Source organism: Neofelis nebulosa, chromosome 1 (assembly GCF_028018385.1).
Source record: "Neofelis nebulosa isolate mNeoNeb1 chromosome 1, mNeoNeb1.pri, whole genome shotgun sequence".
Lineage (NCBI taxonomy): Eukaryota > Metazoa > Chordata > Mammalia > Carnivora > Felidae > Neofelis > Neofelis nebulosa.
In genome coordinates, this window is record NC_080782.1 from 146,265,249 (window position 1) to 146,271,630 (window position 6,382).

Genomic DNA, 6,382 nt, shown 5'->3' on the forward strand with positions numbered 1-6,382 from the left:
TAAATAAACATTAACAAAATAAAATATATTCAAATTTTGTACTGTCCAAATACATTTTCATGTTTAACTCTTCAGAAACATTGCTTTCAATAGAATACAAATTTTGTAAATATCTTAATTTAACAGTAGAATTAAATAATTTTGCTGAGGGGTGCCTGGATGGTTCAGTCAGTTAAGCGTCCAACTTCAGCTCAGGTCTCAATCTCATGGTTCATGAGTTCAAGCCCCATGTCAGGCTCAGTATGGACAGCTCAAAGCCTGGAGCCTGCTTTGGATTCTGTGTCTCACTCTCTCTCTGCCCTCCCCTGTTAATTCTCTCTCTCTCTCTCTCTCTCAAAAAGAAACATTAAAAAAAAGACATCTTTAAAAAAATAATTTTGCTGAAATGACAGAAAAAATAAGTTTTATGAAATCAATATGCTTTCTAAATTATTTATGTCTTATGTCAATGAGCACTTTTAAAATTTTATTGTCTTTAGTATTCTACCAACTTGCAATCACATATGATCACACTTCCTGCAAAATTTTCTTTTTTTGTCTTTCTGAAGTTATTTCTGAACAAGTAAGAAAATGGAACATATTTTACCTAACACTTTGTAGTTTGATTTATTATTGATTTGTAACTGTTCTTTATATGTTCTAGACACAAGTTTACTGTCACATGTATGATTTACAAATGTTTTCTCCCATTCTGTGGGTTGTCTTTTCACTTTCTTGATAGTGTCCTTTGAAGCACAAAAGTTTCTAATTGGAAGTCCCAATTTATTTATATTTTCTTTTATTCTTTGTGCTTTTGGTGTCAGATATAAAAAAAAAACCATTGCCTAATCAAAGGTCATAAAGATCACACCTGTGTTTTCTTTTCTTTTTTTTAAGAGTTGAATGTTTATTTATTTTGAGAGAGAGAGAGAGCGTGAGTGGGGAAAGGCAAAGGGAGAGGGAGAGGGAGAGAGAGAATCTCAAGCAGGCTCCATGCTGTCAGCACAGAGCCCAGTGCAGGGCGTGATCCCACGAACTATGAGATCATGACCTGAGCTGAAATCAAGAGTTGGATGCTTAATCGACTGAGCCACCCAGGTGCCCTATGCCTGTGTTTTCTCATGAGAGTTTTATACTTTTAGTTCTTACAAATTAGGTCTCTGATCGATTTTGAGTTGATTTATTTTTACATATGAGCAAGGGGTCCAACTTCATTGTTTGCAGATAGCCTGCTCTCCCTGTATCATTAGTTGAAAAGACAATTCTTTCCCCATTGAATTGTCTTGGCAGTCTTGTCGAAAATCCATTCTCTATAAATGTGAGACTTTCTTTCTCAATTCTTTTCTGCTGATGTATGTATCTGTCCTGATGCCAGTATTACATGCTGTCTTGATTAATGTAGCTCCGCAGTAAATGTTGAAATTGAGAAGTATGAGGTCCCCAGCTTTGTTTTCTTTCAAGATAGTTTTAGCTAGTTGAGGTTCTTTGAAATTCCACAGGATCTTCAGGATCAACTTATTGATTTCTGCAAAGAAAGGAACTGGAATTTTGATAGATTGTGCATTTCATCAGTAGCTCATTTTATTTAAACTTTTCCATATTTATACATATGATACCTAGGTGTTCAGGCCCCACAAATATGAAGCTGGGCATGACTTCATTTACAGTATTTTCATGACTCAAACTGACCCTGTGGGGAAAACATTATTAAGGAACTTTCTCAAGATCACACAGCTTAGTAAGTGGCTGAAATGGGACAACTCTTGTAGGTTTGGTTCCCCAAACTACAATCTTCTCATGGTATTATGCTATCTCTAATAATAATATCTTATATTTTGAGGGCTATATATTTTTATATTTTCTTATGTGTTGTCATTATGTACAAAAACTACACGTTAGAAAGGATAAAAATGATCACTTCCAATTAGAAAGCCAATTGGGTGTTAAAGCACCCTGTGTCTGCCTTTATTATCATAGCTCTCCTCCATAGCTGTTCTCCATGGCACTGGGAGTGCCTTCAGGATGGTGGCTATATCTGGATATTCTTCTATTTCCAGTACCTGGACAAATTCCTGGCACTGGGAAGGGCTCGGTGATGGCTGAGTGAATAAATGATCATGTTACACCTTTGACCCTTAGCATTCAGAGGCTGGTGTCATAAATCCCCTTTTTTTCTGGAGTGTGATTCATTTCCCCCCACTACTCTGGGGAAGCCCAAAGACAGAGCCAAAGTTTTGGTCATGATAGATGCTCAATGCTTAAAACTTATGGTCCAGGAAGGATTCTTCCTCGGTACAAGAAGAACTAATGTATCTTGAGAAAACAAGTGCGTGTGGTTCACTGAGAAGAGATAGGAGTAACCAGCAAGTACACAAAGATGTTCAACCTCACTATCGATCGAAGAGACACAAATGAAATAAGACTTTGCCTTTTACCTCTGAAACTAGCAAAGAGTAAAAAGTTGATAGTAAGAACATAGAGAGATGGGGCCTCTTGTGAAGTCTTGCTGGGAATGTAACTTAGTGCAAGTTTTCTGAAGAGAATTTTGGCAATGGGTATCAAGTTGTAAAATACAAAATACGCTTGGATGTCACAATTCCATTGTTTTTACAAGTGCACAGTGTTGGGAGAGACCATTCTTGTTGGGCCTTTGGTAGTCCTCTTGCTGGGCATGCCCTCAGACTGCAAGACTCCAACTGCTTTCACTGGGGCCATTTCTCCGGATTATCTTATTTTTAAAAATTTTTTAAATGTTTTTCATTTATTTTTGAGAAAGATGGAGCACGAACAGGGGAAGGGCAGTGAGAGAGGAGGACACAGAATCCAAAGCAGGCTCCAGCCTCTGAGCCGTCAGCACAGAGCCCAATGCAGGGCTTGAACTCACGAACCATGAGATCATGACCTGAGCCGAAGTTGGTCAACCTACTGAGCCACCCAGGTGCCCCTCTCAGGATTATCTTATACAGTTGGTAAACTTGAGAGATAAGTTAACTTCGTCCTTCTGATCAAGAGCAGACTTGTTTAGTGCTTGCTATAAAAGCAGTGGATCCTCCAAGCTCAGTGCTCCTCAACTACAACACAAAGCCACTGTGGGCCCAGCCCCGTCTGGCTCATATCGTGTCACGCCCAGGGTACTTGGTGGCAATGGAGAACAACACAAACATGTTGATGCTACTGATGCTTGCTGTGCAATGAGTAATAAGTCCTTTATCTCTGGAAAAAAAAAATTATCAGACCCATTTCGTACAGATAAGTGAAGCGATTGTCAAAGTTGAGTGACCATTCCAGATTACACAGTTGTTTACCTTGGGAGACAAGACCAGAGCCCCGGGTAGCTGAGCCTCTACCACAAAACAGAGTACCTGGATAAACATTATGAGACAGAAGTACAGCAATAGCTCTCATAGTAGAACTTCATCTAATCAGCTTCCTGGATTATCTGGCACTCTTGGAAAGGTCCAGACTGTTTGTGGCCCATGCCAGCTACCAAGGCACTCTCCAGAACAGTGGTTCCCAAAGTATGGTCTCCTGGATCAGAAGCATCAGCCTCCTCTGATAACTTGTTAGAAATTCAAAGTTCTCAGGCCTGAACCCAGACCAGCTGAAACTCAGCAACATGTGTTTTTAACAAGCCCTGCTGGTGATTCTGATGCACACGAAAGTTTACACCACACTGCCCCGTGCACAGTGCAACTTCACTCTCTCCAGCTGGGTTGCAGCCTCACCGAGGGTTTGCTTCCACACATGTATGTGCAGTGTACTGGTCATTCTATTTACATATTTTTTAAATGTTTATTTATTTTTGAGAGAGAGCTGGGGAGGGACAGAGAGAGGGGGAACAGGGGATCTGAAGTGGGCTCTGCACTGAGAGCACAGAGCCCAATGCGGGGCTCAAACCCACAAAACGTGAGACCAGGACCTGAGCCAGAGTCAGATGACTGACCAACTGAACCACCCAGGCACCCCTCTATTTACATATTTTAATTAACTGTTATATTTACCAACGAAATAGGAGGGAAAATAGAGAATTGTTATTTCTATTGAAAACTAAATGCAATCTTTTAGAAAGATTCAATGAAGACAAGTCACTAAAAAATTGGTTTTGAAAGAGCGAGCTGAGTAGTAAACATCCACTGATTTGCTCTCAGTCTGCTTCATCAAAGCCTTTGAGTGTTCATTCCACTTCAAATCTGGAGATTATCAAAAATGGATGGTTTTAGGTGAGAAATATGAAGCAGAACACCAAGCAATGATTCTACATATTTTTTAAAGAAGCCCTGGACCAGGGAGCCTGGGTGGCTCAGTAGGTTAAGCGTCCGACTTTGGCTCACGTCACGATCTCACGGGTTGTGAGTTCAAGCCCTGCGTCGGGCTCTGTGCTGACAGCTCAGAGCCTGGAGCCTGCTTCGGATTCTGTGTCTCCCTCTCTCTGCTCCTCCCCTGTTCATGCTCTGTCTCAATCTCTCTCTCTCAAAAATAAACATTAAAAAAATTTTAAAAAGGCCTTGGACCCACATCAAAAGATTTGCAGATAAAAATACAGGGATGAGATTTAAGTTAAAATAAAATGTACATGGTATGTATGTACTGTTTTTTGTAATTTCCCATGTAACTAATATTTTACCTCCATTAATTGGCAAATTTTTGGCCTGCATTCTGTGGGCAAGAGAGCTTCTCTTGGATACAATTTTTTTAATCAAGTTTATTTATTTATTTTAAGAAGGAGAGAGAGGGAATCCTAAGCCAGCTCTATGCTATCAGCATAGAGCCCATTGCAGGACTCCATCTCACAAAGCACAAGATCATGACCTGAGCCCAGCTCAAGAGTCAGACACTTAACCAACTGAGCCACCTGGTGCCTCGTCCCTTGGATACAATTTAAACCCTGATCGAAGATTACCATCTAGAGCGCGGGATCTGGCATAGTATCTCCTGATTGCTGTTTCTCTCATTCTCGACTCATTAAAGAAGGTTGGGTCTGTCCTCTTCTCCTCTACTCTTCTGTTTCTAAACCAAGATGACACCATGGTTAAACGTCTATGCCCTTTAGCAGTTGTTGTTAGGGGCATGATTAATGGTAATACCTGGGACATGTCCTGGAGTCCATTTATTAAGCCCAGTGGCAGATCAGTGTGTAGCTTGGACTTTAGCCAGAAAATTATTGTCCTCCCAAGGGGTACAGAAGCTCAAAGGACAGAGTAGGCAGAAGGAAGTGGTGGCAGGAAACCTTTCACCCCCACACCATCAGAGAAACCATTCGCCCCAGAGAGAGAAGCCATTGTTCTCCCCATCCCAAGGCTCCTCCTCAAAGAACCTTCCCTCACCTCCTTCTCAGAAATTTGGCCCCCATGTTGGCCCGCTCCAATGTAAATACATTAGACTGGGGGTGGAAACCTAATTTCCACTGATCAGTCTCTTCACTTTTCTGCAAATATGGAGGATTTGGCATGTAGAGCATTTAAATCGTCGCCAAGTGAATGAATTGGAAAGGATGTACAGCTTGGGCTGGTGAGGTGGCAGTATCCTCCCGTGTGCTGGAAGAAGCAGAAAGAGCAATCCCAGAAGAGAGAGAAGAAAGCACGTGCACAAAGAGAAGCAGCAATGAGCGATCATGTAAACATGGACAGAATACTCTTGGCTGGAAACTTTCCATCTCCTGCTTCCAGTCCAAGTCAAGAACCCCGGCTGTACTCCTGTACTTTGCGATCATCAACTACCCCTGCTTCTTTCTACTAAACTGCCCCTTTTCCTTCCTGAAGCTCATTTCAGTAGGCTTCTGGGCCTTGCCTGATTCTCCTCCTGGAGCAAAATGTACTTGATGTCTGGCATCTTCATGAGCACATTGAAAACAAACATTGGCAACTCCATGATAATGACTCTGTTGTTTAAAATCTGAACTTTAAGCAATTAGAGATAGAGATAGTTTACTGATTAGTAATAAGGGCCCTGACACAGAAACATGACATTCCGGTATGAAATGGGAACAGCCTGAGTATCATAAAAAAAAAAAAAAAAAAAAAAAAAAAAAAAAAAAAAAAAGATAAGCAGACTTTGGTCAACATATTACAGAAGAGACATTTGGACTAGAGCTGAAGAGAAGCTATTCTGTCTGCCATTCCCAGCCAAGGCATTTTTATTCATTCTATTTATTTTTAACTTTTTAAAAAATGTTTGTTTACTTTTGAGAGAGAGAAACAGAGCATAAGCAGGGGAGGAGAGAGAGGGAGGGAGACATGGAACCCAAAGCAGGCTCCAGGCTCTGAGCTGTCAGCACAGAGCCCGACGTGGGGCTCAAACTCACCAACCGTGAGATCATGACCTGAGCCGAAGTTGGACGCTCAACGCACTGAGCCACCCAGGCGCCCCTATTTAATTTATTTTTTAAAGTTTTATTTATTTATTT